Genomic DNA, 14676 nt, shown 5'->3' with positions numbered 1-14676 from the left:
AGAGATCGAGGCCGGAGTCGTCGACTTCAGACTCTTCGAAGTCGAAGAAGCATCACAAGAAAAGAAAGCATATCTCTCGGCGCCGGTCTTCGTAGAGCAAGGCTTCGAGATCGCCGTGGCCTCGACGTCGAAGTAAGGATGTTGTATCTCCTTCTCCATCTCCTAGGAAGTCTCCAGAGAGGTCACCTTCGCCGAAGCGGACTCAGGCGCGGTCCCCGGCGCAGTCTCCGGCGCCAGTGGAGTCTTCTGCTTCTGACATCGAACAAGAACAAGAAAAAGAGCTTTCTCCAGAGCCGGCTGATCCTGTGGCTCCTGTCGAGGACTTTTCTGCTCCGGTTCCAGGTACTCCTCAGCCGGATTCGGGATCAATCCCTTATCCGCAATTCCCGACTCCGGGTGCGGTTTCGACGCATTTTCTGAATGCGATCTATGGGATTTTTCAACGGGCTGCCTTCCCATCCGGCGCACCATCTGGTCCCGTGGGTCCTATGGCATACAACCTTGGGAGTGCCGCAGCATTATGCTCGGGCCCCATTTATGCCCTTTTCGCCGATGGCTTCTTCGTGGCAGTTTCCGGCTCCGTCTGGGGATCCATCTCGGCTTAGTTTGGATCGGCCTTCTTCGGAGCCCTCCTTGACGCCGTTGCCGACTCCCGCGGCTCCACGTCTGGTGCCTCCGACTCCGCATACAGCGCCGCCGGCGCCGGCTCCTCGGATCCATTCAAGGAGAGAGTCCCAGAGAGTCTTGGAAGAGGAACGTTATAGGGAGGATGTGGAAGAAGGTGAGGTAGATACATCTTCTGATGACTTTAAAGGCATTCAAGATGCTAGTGGTATGGATACAACTCCGGAGTGGGAGCATTCTTCTACTAGATCCTCGCCACCGCAAGAACTGGCTCCATATCATTTAGTTATTAAGAAGACCGCAGAGTTGCTGGACTTGCAGTTACTCTCTGCTGAATATAAACCAAACCTTCTAACTGAAGTACTACATTCGCCAGCTTCAACTATTGAACCCTTGTTGCCTTTTAATGAGGCTATCTTGGAGCCAGTTATGGACGTCTGGCGTAAGCCACTCTCTTCGCCGGCAGTCTCCAGACAGGTGGCAAGGAGATATAGGGTGGCTCCTGGGGATCCAAGTTCTCTATCTTCCCACCCTTCTCCAGAAAGCCTGGTGGTGCAAGCTTCATGTTCGAAGCATTCTTCAGGCGCATTCCCTCAGACTCCTGCGGATAGGGAGTCTAAAAAGACTGATCAGGCAGCTAAAAAGACTTTTTTAAGCATGGCGCTTAAATCCACTAATGCCACCTGCTTACTAGGGCGCTACGTTCATGCTCTTATGGACTCTATAAAATCATTAGCCCCTAAGCTGCCAGAAGGAGATAAAAGCTTCTTTTATGGAGGTGGTCACTGACACTCAGGCTGCTGCAAGGCAGGTAATTCAGTCGGGACTTGACACGGCTGATTCTGTGGCAAGGATAATGGGATCATCAATAGCCACTAGGAGGCAAGCGTGGCTTCGTTCTTCTGGCTTCTCTACTGATGTTCAAGCCACTTTGGTAGATTTGCCTTTTGACGGAGAAAAACTTTTTGGCGAAAAGGCTGATTCCGCCTTGCAAAGATTTAAAGAGAGCAGGGTAACGGCTAAATCTTTAGGATTACGGACTCCTGCTAAGGGATTTGGTCTTAGGAAATTCAGAGGCTTTGGGAGATCCTCATTTCGTTCCTTCCGGCAGCCTCAACAGCAGCAGCAACGGCAGCAGCAGAAACCCCTCTATAGGTCGTATAGAGGAAGGCAAAGGGGACGGAGAGGTTCTGGCCGCAACCCATCTTCATCCTCGGCCTCCTCTGCTCCCAATGAAGCTTCAAGGAAGCAGCCCTAGATCTCCCATCCTAGATCATGTGAGACCTGTGGGGGGTCGGGTGTCCCACTTTCTGCGAGGTTGGTGTAGGAGAGTAGGGTCTGCTTTCTATGTTCACCCCCACTTTTTGCTTTTGCTTTACTTGTTTTCGACTTAGATGTGGCTGTGGGCCTGTGTGAGAATTTGGCCTGATGTATGATGTCACTAGTTCTAGTGTACACCTTATATCAGTCCAAACAACCCTTATGGCGATTGGTTGTAAAGTCAACCTTATAGACCAGCTATCCTAGTGGTAGCATGGACAAGAACAGTCTTAGGCTAAACTCTGAATGGCATGTGAAGCCAGCTGTGATACCATATATAATCCCTTGAATACCAAATGAAAGGACACCACAACAGATATATATATAAAATAAAGTGTATTTATTCTAGTCAAACCCTCAGCACTCTTTATGAGATTAGAGGTAAGTACAACACAGTCTTATTCAAGCATACATTAAGTCACACAGGTAAGTAATACAGTTAGGCCCTAGGGGCCACGCAAACCACATACTGAAGAAGTGGTATAAGGACCACTGTCACAGAAATAGAATAGGGCTAGGCCTAGGGAATCGCTGGGGCTACACTACACTAGCAACAGTTAGGAAGTGGGAGGCCCACGGGATTCAGGTGCAGAGTGGAAACACTCACGCGTAATGCGTAAAAGTCGATAGAATTACTAGCAGTTAGAAATTAACAGTTTAAGGACACTTCTGAAGCAGCTAGAGAGTCGAGACTCGGAAACTAGACCCTAGGATAGTCACTACCCTTGTGAGCACCGAAGTACCCAAGTTACCTAGCCCACGGGCTGCGGGTGCATAGGTGTGAACTTGCGTCGGGTTTCGTCGTGGACTCTTGATGGTGCCTGTTTGCACAGGGTAGCCACTCCTTGGCCACAAGGGAGATTCTTCAGTCTTCTTCTTTCGTTGAATGTCGAAGGTCCAGAGTTTCTGTTCAAGTTGCAGGTTCAGGATAATCTAATCTCCTGGGGCCCAGCTACCACTCTTATCCAAATCTGGGGGGCTGGGTTACCTGCTAGGTCACGCCTTATGGGTGGACCTGGGAGGGGGGTGGTTAAACCCCCTTCCCTTTGTCCAGTTTCGCGCCAGGACTGGGGCTGGAGTGCCCCAGCACCGGTTTAAACTGGACTATGCACGGGACACCTTGTGTGCCCCAGGCATGTCTCATTCTTTTCATCCCTCCCTGCCCCAATACACTAAGGCCTGTCTGGGGTGGTGCTCGCACCTCCCAAGGCAGGAAACCTATTGTCCAAGCCTCCCTTGCCGGGATCACTCCCAGCAGCAGGAGGTCAGACTCGTGTCTGTGGCAGCAGCATCCATTTTGTGATGCTGGGGCTCTGGTTAACTTTAACCGGGTAAGTAGGTTACAACATGTCTTCTCCCTCTAGAAGGGGGGGATAATATCCTCATCCCCAGAAATGGGATGGGGGTATTATTCCAAAGTGTTAGACACCTTACACAACATGTTTTGATACAGCCAAACCATAGTTACCATAACCGTGTACTTTAGGTGCATAACCCATTTGGATAGGATCACCTTATTGGCCCCTGTACAGTGCTCTAGCATGAGCTGAGCCTGTCTGCAGCTTTCGGAACCATGTCCTTATAGCTGTTCTATGATATAGCCTACCATATACTCTTAAAGTGCCTTATAATCTTAAACGGTTATGGTAACTATGGTTTGGCTGTATCAAAACATGTCATGTAAGGTGTCTAACACTTTGAATAATACCCCCATCCCATTTCTGGGGATGAGGATATTATCCCTCCCTTCTAGAGGGAGAAGACATGTTGAAACCTACTTACCCGGTTAAAGTTAACCAGAGCCCCAGCATCACAAAATGGATGCTGCTGCCACGACACAAGTCTGACCTCCTGCTGCTGGGAGAGATCCCGGCACGGGAGGCTTGGACAATAGGTCTCCTGCCTTGGGAGGTGCGAGCACCACCCCAGACAGGCCTTAGTGTATTGGGGCAGGGAGGGATGAAAGAAACGAGACACTGCCTGGGGCACACAAGGTGTCCCATGCATAGTCCAGTTCAAACCGGTGCTGGGGCACACCAGCCCCAGTCCTGGCGTGAAACTGGACAAAGGGAAGGGGGTGTAACCACCCCCCTCCCAGGTCCCACCCATAAGGCGTGATCTAGCAGGCAACCCAGCCCCCCAGATTAGTATAAGAGTGGTAGCTGGGCCCCAGGAGATTAGATTATCCTGAACCTGCAACTTGAACAGAAACTCTGGACCTTCGACATTTGACGAAAGAAGAAGACTGAAGAATCTCCCTTGTGGCCAAGGAGTGGCTACCCTGTGCAAACAGGCACCATCAAGAGATTTACCCTTTGCTTTGCTGAAGTTCTACGAGAGACCGACTGCAGAGCCCGACCAGAGCCTTGACTTCCAGACTTCTCCGACCCTGATCCACATCCACAGCCGAGCTGAGATCCGTGGAGGCGACGAGAGACGTGGTACCGGCTACCTGGGAAAAGTGGCGAGTATCTTACAGCGCAGCTTCTGAGGTACCCTCGAAGTTGTGCACCGGGGATTGAGAAGCCCCAACCCCAAGCACCATCTGCACCGAAGATCAGCCCCCCACACTCCACGAGTTCTGCTGGGGCCCTTCTGCATTTTCCTGCTTGCCGCGTCTGTCCGGTTGCTTGCCCGTTGTCTAGCGGCCTTTGCGACGACACACCTTTGAACTTCCACTGCTGGTTTGGCTCCTCCAGACTGGCTCCTGCTCATCTGCAAAAGAGAAGCACCCCAGACCTTCCTGGTCTGCACCAGAAGCAAGTCCTCCATTCTTCATGGGTTCCGCTTGCCAAGGCTTGGTGAGTCCTAGTTCGACTTTGACGACGCCGACAGCAAGAGCCTTCGTGGGACAGCTCGCCTTCTGGTCCTGGTCGTCCTCCCCGTCTCCTGGTACCCGTGGCTGCTGCGACAAGCTTCACCTCTTCACCTGCAATCTTCACGACATCGCCTGGTTCCTTCCTGGTTCCACGTGGTCACTGGCTAGTGACTTTGACTCTGTCCCTTCTGCTTGCAGGTACCCTTCCTTCTTGATCGCGGCCTTGGGATCCACCGAACACTCTGCACTGACTGCCTGTCAGCAACTTTGCTTCAGGCATCCATAGAAGTCCATGACGAAACCCGACGCAAGTTCACACCTATGCACCCGCAGCCCGTGGGCTAGGTAACTTGGGTACTCCGGTGCTCACAAGGGTAGTGACTATCCTAGGGTCTAGTTTCCGAGTCTCGACTTTCTAGCTACTCCAGAAGTGTCCTAAAACTTCTTATTTCAGAACTGTACTATTTCTATCGATTATACGCATTACGCGTGAGTGTTTCCACTCTGCACCTGAATCCCGTGGGCCTCCCACTTCCTAACTGTTGGTAGTGTAGTGTAGCCCCAGCGATTGCCTAGGCCTATTCTATTTCCGTGACAGTGGTCCTTATACCACTTCTTTAGTATATGGTTTGCGTGGCCCCTAGGGCCTAACTGTATTACTTACCTGTGTGACTTAATGTATGCTTAAACTTAAATAAGACTGTGTTGCACTTACCTCAAATCTCATAAAGAGTGCTGAGGGTTTGACTAGAATAAATACACTTTATTTTATATATATATCTGTTGTGGTGTCCTTTCATTTGGTATTCAAGGGATTATATATGGTATCACAGCTGGCTTCACATGCCATTCAGAGTTTAGCCTAAGACTGCTCTTGTCCATGCTACCACTAGGATAGCTGGTCTATAAGGTTGACTTTACAACCAATCACCATAAGGGTTGTTTGGACTGATTTAAGGTGTACACTAGAACTAGTGACATCATACATCAGGCCAACTTCTCACAGTTGGAAATCTGTTACAACCGACCATTGGGTTTTAAACCTCGTGGAGACTGGGTACGCCCTTCCCTTTCGGGAGTTTCCTCCCCCTTACCCTCCTTGCCAGGGTTACTGCTCAGAAGACCATCTGCTTCTTTTGCAGAAGGAGGTTCTAGCTTTGCTTCACAAGGGTGCGATAGAGGTGGTTCCAGAGCAGGAAAGGGGTCAGGGATGCTACTCCCGGTATTTCCTGATTCCCAAGAAGGACGGCAGATTGCGTCCGATCCTGGACCTCAGAGTCTTGAATTTTTACCTGAAACAGAAGAAATTCAAGATGCTGACCCTTGCGCAGGTTCTTCAAGCGTTGCAGCAAGGAGACTGGATGGTGTCGATTGTGAGAAGTTGGCCTAATGTATGATGTCACTAGTTCTAGTGTACACCTTATATCAGTCCAAATACCCTTATGGTGATTGGTTGTAAAGTCAACCTTATAGACCAGTTATCCTAGTGGTAGCATGGACAAGAGCAGTCTTAGGCTAAACTCTGAATGGCATGTGAAGCCAGCTGTGATACCATATATAATCCCTTGAATACCAAATGAAAGGACACCACAACAGATATATATAAAATAAAGTGTATTTATTCTAGACAAACCCTCAGCACTCTTTATGAGATTAGAGGTAAGTACAACACAGTCTTATTTATGCATACATTAAGTCACACAGGTAAGTAATACAGTTAGGCCCTAGGGGCCACGCAAACCATATACTAAGTAAGTGGTATAAGGACCACTGTCACGGAAATAGGATAGGCCTAGGCCTAGGGAATCGCTGGGGCTACACTATACTACCAAAGGTTAGGAAGTAGGAGGCCCACGGGATTCAGGTGCAGAATGGAAACACTCACGCGTAATGCGTATAATCGATAGAAATAGTACAGTTTTGAATTAAATAGATTTAGGACACTTCCGGAGTAGCTAGGAAGTCGAGACTGGAAAACTAGACACTAGGATAGTCACTATCCTGATGAGCACCGGAGTACCCAAGTTACCTAGCCCACAGGCTGCGGGTGCATAGGGGTGAACTTGCGTCGGGTTTCGTCGTCGACTCCTATGGATGCCTGAAGAAAGATGCTGACAGGCAGTCAGTGAAGAGTGTCCGGTGGATCCCAAGGCTGGGATCAGGAAGAAAGGATACCTGCAAGCAGAAGGGACAGAGTCAAGGTCACTAGCCAGTGACCACGTGGAACCAGGAAGGAACCAGGCGATGTCGTGAAGATTGCAGGTGAAGGTGAAGCTTGTCGCTGCAGCCACGAGGACCAGGGAACATCGAGGACCACCAGGACCAGGAGGCGAGCTGTCCCACGAAGGCTCTTGCTGTCGGCGGCGTCGAAGTTGGACTAGGACTCACCAAGCCTTGGCAAGCGGAACCCACGAAGAACGGAGGACTTGCTTCTGGTGCAGACCAGGAAGGTCTGGGGTGCTTCTTCTTTGCAGAGAAGCGGGAGCCAGTCTAGAGGAGCCAAACCAGCGCTGAAGATTTCAGGGTGCGTCGTCACAGAGGCCACTAGCCAGCGGGCAAGCAACCGGACAGACGCGGCAAGCAGGAAAATGCAGAAGGGCCCCACGCAGGACTCGTGGAGTGTGGGGGGCTGATCTTCGGTGCAGATGGTGCTTGGGGTTGGGGCTTCTCAATCCCCGGTGCACAACTTCGAGGGTGCCTCAGAAGCTGCGCTTGAAGATACTAGCCACTTTTCCCAGGTAGCCGGTCCCACGTCTCTCGTCGCCTCCACGGATCTCAGCACGGCTGTGGATGTGGATCAGGGTCGGAGAAGTCTGGAAGTCAAGGCTCTGGTCAGGCTCTGCAGTCGGTTCCTCGTAGAACTGGAGCAAAGCAAATGTAGTCTCTTGATGGTGCCTGTTTGCACAGGGTAGCCACTCCTTGGCCACAAGGGAGATTCTTCAGTCTTCTTCGAACGTCGAAGGTCCAGAGTTTCTGTTCAAGTTGCAGGTTCAGGATAATCTAAAGTCTTGAGGCCCAACTCCCACTCTTATACTAATTGGGGGGCTGGGATACCTGCTAGGTCACACCTTATGGGTGGGACCTGGGAGGGGGGTGGTTACACCCCCTTCCCTTTGTCCAGTTTCGCGCCAGGACTGGGGCTGGTGTGCCCCAGCACCGGTTTGAACTGGACTATGCATGTGTGCCCCAGGCATGTCTCATTCCTTTCAGCCCTCGCTGCCCCAATACACTAAAGTCTGTCTGGGGAGGTGCTAGCACCTCCCCAAGCAGGTAACCTATTGTCCAAGCCTCCCTTGCCGGGATCACTCCCAGCAGCAGGAGGTCAGACTTGTGTCTGTTGCAGCAGCATCCATTTTGTGATGCTGAGGCTTTGGTTAGAGTTAAACAGCAAAGTAGGATTTTAACATGTCTCTCCCTCTAGAAGGGAGGAATAATATCCTCATCACCAGAAATGGTATGGGGGTATTATTCCAAAGTGTTAGACACCTTACACGACATGTTTTGATAAAGCCAAACCATAGTTTCCATAACCGTTTAAGATTATAAGGCACTTTAAGAGTATATGGTAGGCTATATCATAGAACAGCTATAAGGACATGGTTCCGAAAGCTGCAGACAGGCTCAGCTCATGCTAGAGCACCATCTCACATGTTACCAAGCACTCTGCCTCCAGGATTGTTAAGGCCTGCCATAGGAGTGGCTGATAGGTACACATGTGTCTATATATAAGGTAGATATAGGTATACTATATCTAAGCAAGGGGTGGTTACAGGACCTTGCCCCAGCTGAGTGATCAGCCAGTTGTGTCTGATTGGAAGGCCAGACCAGGGGTGGCATAATACATGCTGCAGCCCCTGGGAGGCCTAGGGTACACCTATGCCCTGGGTACCTAGGGTACACTGTACAGGGTCCAATAAGGTGATCCTTACCAATTGGTTATGTACCTAGGGTACATGGAGTCCATTTTAAAGAGAGAGCAGACAGCCTGAGACCCTGAATGGCAGGATCTCAGGCCAACTAAGTCGAAAAACCAGCTAGACACTAGGCAAAAAGTTGGGGGTAACCATAGTCAGATATCCACCTTCCTACATCGATCAACTTGCAGGACGCGTACTTCCATGTCCCAATCCTGAAGTCGCACAGGAAGTATTTCCGTTTTACGGTTGGGTCGCAACATTAACAGTTTGCGGTCCTCCCGTTTGGTCTTACTACCGCACCTCGGGTCTTCACGAAGGTGATGGCAGTGGTGGCTGCTCATCTCAGGAGGTCGGGATTCCGGTTTTCCCCTACCTGGACGACTGGCTTCTGAAGGCAGAGTCCCCAGAGATGGTGCAACATCATCTGCAGGTAACATCTCAGCTGTTATTCGACTTGGGTTTTTCGATCAATGTGCCCAAATCTCACCTGGTGCCCTCTCAATGCAACCTGTTCATAGGGTCGGTACTGGACACTACTGTGTATCGAGCATTTCCTCCTCCACAAAGAATTCTCGACATTCAGGAGATGATCCCTTTATTCCTCAATGGAGCGGTTGTTCCAGTTCTGAAGGTCCTTCGTCTGCTCGGTCTGTTCGCTTCCTGCATTCTGTTGGTCAACCATGCACGCTGGCACATGAGGGCGCTCCAGTGGTGCCTCCGCAGGCAGTGGTATCAGCACAACGGAGATCTCAGGGAGTCGATCAAGATCTCCAGAGAAGCTGCGGCGGATCTGTCTTGGTTGAGCGTGGGGGGCAATCTGTCTCAAGGGAAGCCCTTCCATCTGCCTCCATCGGTGGCCACAGTGATAACGGATGCCTCCACCCTAGGGTGGGGTGCTCATCTGGGGTATCTGGAGATCAAAGGTCTTTGGTCTCCAGAGGAAAGGTTGCTTCACATAAACCTTTTGGAATTGCGGGCGATTCGTTTGGCACTCAAGGCCTTCCTCCCTTCCCTTCGCGGTCATTCTGTTCAACTCCTGACGGACAACACTGCCGCGATGTGGTATGTCAACAAGCAGGGAGGAGTGGGGTCGCATTGTCTCTGCAGAGAGGCTCTGCGTCTATGGTCCTGGGCTCAGGACCATCAGATTTATCTAATGGCAAATCATCTGGCTGGGGTGCTGAACGTACGTGCAGACAGTCTGTCGGGAGTCCTCCGCCGACCACGAGTGGAGGCTCCATCCGGAGGTGGTTAGTCACGTCTTCCGGACGTTGGGGGACACCTCGGGTGGACCTATTCGCCACCCTCGAGTACGCGCACTGCCCGTTATTTTGCAGTCTCCAGTATCCGATGCAGGGAGCGTTGGGGGACAAGTTTCAGTTGAGTTGGGGCTCAACTCCTTTACGCGTTTCCTCCCATACCCTTGATTCCTTGGGTTCTGAGGAAGATTCGCCAAGACAGGGCCCAAGTTATTTTGGTCGCCCCGGATTGGCCAAGAAAGGTGTGGTATACAGATCTTCTCCACCTCTCCTCGTGCCCTCCGCTCCGTCTCCCTCTGAGGGCAGACCTCCTCTCGCAGTCGGAGGGGCAGGTTCTACACCCCCACCTCCAGAGCTTACACCTTCATGCCTGGAGATTGAACGGGGCAACCTGAATTCCTTCTCTCTCCCGCCTGATTTGGTGGATGTTATTTTATCGGCCAGGCGACACTCCACCAAGTCTGTTTACTCATATAGGTGGTCTAAGCTTGTTAAATGGTGTGGAGAAAGGTCCATTGACCCTTTAAAAGCCCATCTTTCTGATGTGCTTCAGTTTGCTCTTTCCCTGGCTCAGCAGGGCTGTGCTGTGGCCACGGTCAAGGGCTATCTATCGGCCTTTCTATGTCTTCCTGATCAACCATCATTATTTAAATCTCCTATTGTACTAAGGTTTATCAAAGGACTTACAAACAGGTTTCCACCTACTCCTTTTGTAATGCCACAGTGGGACCTTAATCTTGTCTTAACTTTTCTGATGGGGACTCCGTTTGAGCCTCTTCATAGCTGTCCTTTGAGGCTGTTGTCCTTTAAATCTGAAAGAAACACATTGGTTAGATTCCTCACCTTAGAATATCCTCAGGCGTCAGACTGGATCCGGAAGATTTTTGTAGCAATACCCCTTGCGCGTCGCTAGGCGTCTGCGGCTCCGCGTCCGTCGTTGGCGTCGTGCGTCGGAATGACGTCGGAGTACTTAGACGCCGCCCTCGCGCGCTGAAGTCATTTCTTCTTTTTTCCAGGCCAGTAAGCGCCGATCCGGGAGAGCTACCCCTTTAGTCAATTTTTGACTAACTTTTCCAACTCTTTTTGGTCACTTCTCGACTCTGGTGCCGGTAGGATGCCTGGTTTCAAGGCCTGCGACGACTGTCACCGACTGATGTCGGTGACCGATCATCACCGCCGGTGCCTGTACTGCTTGGGCCTCGACCACGACGCGGAGTCGTGCTCCGATTGTATGGCCCTGACCTCGATACTAGGCGGGAGTGGTCCCGCAAGCATCTCGAGCTTCGCCACTCGGCTCCGCGCCCCTCTCGATCCCGGTCCAGGAGGAGGTCCAAGGATCGGTCGCGGAGCCGCACTCGACATCGTCGCTCGTCTGGCTCGAAGTCTTCGGGTAAGTCGAAGCCCTCTAAGAAGTCCAAGAGGCGACACCGCTCTTCGGACTCCCCTCGCCGGTCACGCGACTCGGCCGAGGGTCAGGGTGGTTCCAGCCCCGCGGCTTCGCTGGAGCCGCAGGCGCCACGCAAATCCCCATATCCGCCGGTACCTGGGATTGACGCGACGCTGACGGAGGTCAGTGCCTTCCTCTCCATGAGGAGCCTGGCCCCGCCGTCAACGCTCGCTGGCGCGCCTTCGGGCCCCGCGGACTCGACTGGGCGACCTTGCGTGCCGGCGGCTCCGGCCCCGGCGCCGTTTGAGGCTCCGGCCCCGACGCCGCAGGTCCCCGAGGGGCCCGAGCCTGGGCCCCCCCTCGACGCCGGTCGACCTCGTCACGCCTCCTCCGCCGGCGCCGACACCGGTACCACCCCCGACGCAGACTCCGGTCGACGTCGATCCCCGGTTCAGCCCCTGTCCGGTCCCGACGCCGCATCCGACGCCGCTAGAGACACATTATGTCTATCGACCGGCTCCGATCATTCCTCCTGTTTACCAGGAATCGGATGACGGGGGCGACTGGGAGGGGTCTGAGGACCCTATGGCCCTTCAAGGGCAACTTTCTCAGGGTCCAAGCCCTCCACAGTCCCTCCTGTGGATAGGAACGTTGCCAGGCGCCACCGCCCTGCTCCGGGCGACCCCAGTTTTCTGTCCCAACACCCCACCTCCGAGAGTCTGGTTATCCGGGCCTCTACCTCCCAATCCTCCGGACCGGGATTCCAAGAGACTGGAACAGTTCGGTAAGAAGCTGTTCTCTTCGCTCAGTTTGGGCCTGCGGTCTTTAAACACCGCCTGTCTCTTGGACCGTTATTCCCACTCTCTGTGGGATACGGTGGAGGACGTGCTGCCACTGCGCCCGGAGGAGGCCCGGGCACAGCTTTCCTCGGCTCTGGCCGATGGGAGAGATGCAGCGCGCCATGCCATCCGATGTGGACTCGACACTACGGACTCGCTGGGTAGGGCGATTTCTACCACGGTGGCGGTTTGACGTCACGCCTGGCTGCGGTCCACGTCCTTTTCAGGGGATGTCCAGAGCACGCTCATGGACATGCCTTTTGATGGCGCTCGCCTTTTTGGTGAGAAAGCGGACAGTGCGCTGGCTCGCTTCAAGGACTCCCGGGCTACAGCCAAGTCCTTGGGCCTCTCGGCCCCGCGGCCACAAACTTCCGCTTTTCGCTCCTTTCGTGGCCAAGGAAGGGGCACCTCCTCATGTCCGTCTAGCCACCGGCCGCAGAACCAGCCTGCACGCGGACGTGGTTTCCGCCGAGGCGGTACTGGAGGACAACGCGGTCAGTCCACATCACCCTGGCAGCATCCGCCTCAAAGCCTTCCTAGTCTGAGCTTTCAGGCCCATTCCTCGCCAGTGGGAGGCCGGGTTCGCCATCACCTGCTCCACTGGCGTACCATTACTTCGGACAGGTGGGTGCTGCAAATCGTCCAAAGGGGCTACTCCCTCCCCTTCGAGACGACCCCTCCAGCCATGCCACCGCAGCACCACCGTATCTCGGAGGATCATTTGAATCTTCTGCAAGAGGAAGTTTCGGCCCTCTTGGCCAAAGAGGCCGTCGAGCGCATTCCGAGCCCAGAAGTAGGTCGTGGTTGTTATTCCCACTACTTTCTGGTTCCCAAGAAGGGCAAAGGAGGCCTACGCCCTATCTTGGACCTCAGGAACGTCAATGCCTTCCTCCGGAAGGAACGGTTCAAAATGTTGACTTTGGCTCAGGTTCTAGCTGCCCTAGACCGTGGAGACTGGATGGTAGCGTTGGACTTGCAGGACGCATATTTCCATATCCCCGTCCTGCCGGCCCACCGGCGTTACCTGCGGTTCACGGTGGGTCAGGAGCACTTTCAGTTCACCGTGCTCCCCTTCGGCCTTACCAGTGCCCCTCGGGTGTTCACGAAAGTGATGGCGGTGGTCGCAGCTCATCTGCGCAGATCAGGGGTTCCAGTCTTCCCCTATCTCGACGACTGGTTTTTGAAGGCGGGCTCGCCCCAGAAGTCACACCTGAGCCCCTCTCAGAAGCTCCTCTTCATCGGAGCGGTTCTCGATTCGGCGCAGTTCCGGGTCCATCCACCGGAACAGCGGGTCCGGGATATACAGGCCCTGATTCCCATCTTTCGGCCTCTATCCTGGGTTTCGGTCAGGCTAGTGTTGCGGCTTCTGGGGCTGATGGCCTCCTGCATCCTACTAGTGCATCACGCCAGGCGGCGCATGCGGGCTCTGCAGTGGGACCTGAAGTTTCAGTGGGCCCAGCATCACGGCAACCTGTCCGACCATGTCTTGATCTCGGAGGGCACTGCACAGCAGTTGCAGTGGTGGCTCACGGACCGCGATTGGGTTAAGGGCAAGAGCCTCTCCCTACCCCTACCGGAGCATGTCGTAGTGACGGATGCGTCCCTCTGGGAATGGGGTGGCCATATGGGAGAGGCGGAGATCAGAGGCCTCTGGTCTCCGGCGGAGTCTCGCCTCCACATCAACTTGTTGGAGCGGAGAGCGATCCGACTTGCACTGAAAGCCTTCCTTCCCTCTGTCCGGGGAAGTGTCCTGCAGGTGTTCACGGACAACACCACCGCCATGTGGTATTGCAACAAACAGGGCGGGGTGGGGTCGTGGACCCTTTGTCAGGAGGCTCTGCGCCTCTGGACATGGCTGGAACACCAGGGCTTCACCCTGGTGGTTCAACATCTGGCGGGCTCTCTGAACGCCAGAGCAGACAAACTCAGCCGCCGGTGCATGATGGATCACGAATGGCATCTGAACTCCGAGGTGGCGCAAGGTCTCTTTCAGCAGTGGGGAGAGCCTTGGTTAGATATATTCGCCACTGACGAGAACGCGCAATGTCATCAGTTCTGCACGTTGGAATTTCCAAGGCGGCACTCGCTCGGAGACGCTTTTCGTCGCGAGTGGAGTTGCGGTCTGTTGTACGCCTTTCCGCCTATACCACTTCTGCCCAGAGTGCTGAAGAAGATCAGGCGCGACCGGGCCCAAGTCATCTTGGTGGCTCCGGATTGGGCACGAAGGTACTGGTATCCCGAGCTACTCAGTATGTTGACCGATCCTCCGATACGTCTGCCCCTTCGGGAGGATCTTCTGTCGCAGCAGCAGGGGACGGTCCTCCACCCGAACCTGTCCAGCCTCCACCTCCATGCGTGGAGATTGAGCGGCGGCAGTTGATGTCATTTGACTTGCCTCCTGAAGTCTGTGATATCATTCTGGCAGCCAGGCGTCCCTCCACAAAGACGGTATACGCCTGCCGGTGGAACAAATTTTTGGCATGGTGCACAGCAAAGGCTGTGGATCCCCTTT

At 53.5% G+C, this 14676-nt stretch overlaps 1 protein-coding gene across 4 annotated transcripts in view; it reads left to right on the top strand.

The window, feature by feature from the left end:
- PHIP (PHIP subunit of CUL4-Ring ligase complex) overlaps positions 1-14676 on the top strand; it is a 1862070-nt gene that overhangs the window by 1681340 nt on the left and 166054 nt on the right. The window lies entirely within an intron of this gene.

Source organism: Triturus cristatus, chromosome 6, assembly GCF_964204655.1.
Source record: "Triturus cristatus chromosome 6, aTriCri1.1, whole genome shotgun sequence".
Lineage (NCBI taxonomy): Eukaryota > Metazoa > Chordata > Amphibia > Caudata > Salamandridae > Triturus > Triturus cristatus.
Note: the sequence above shows the minus strand (reverse complement) of the source record. Positions and strands in the feature narration are given on the sequence as shown.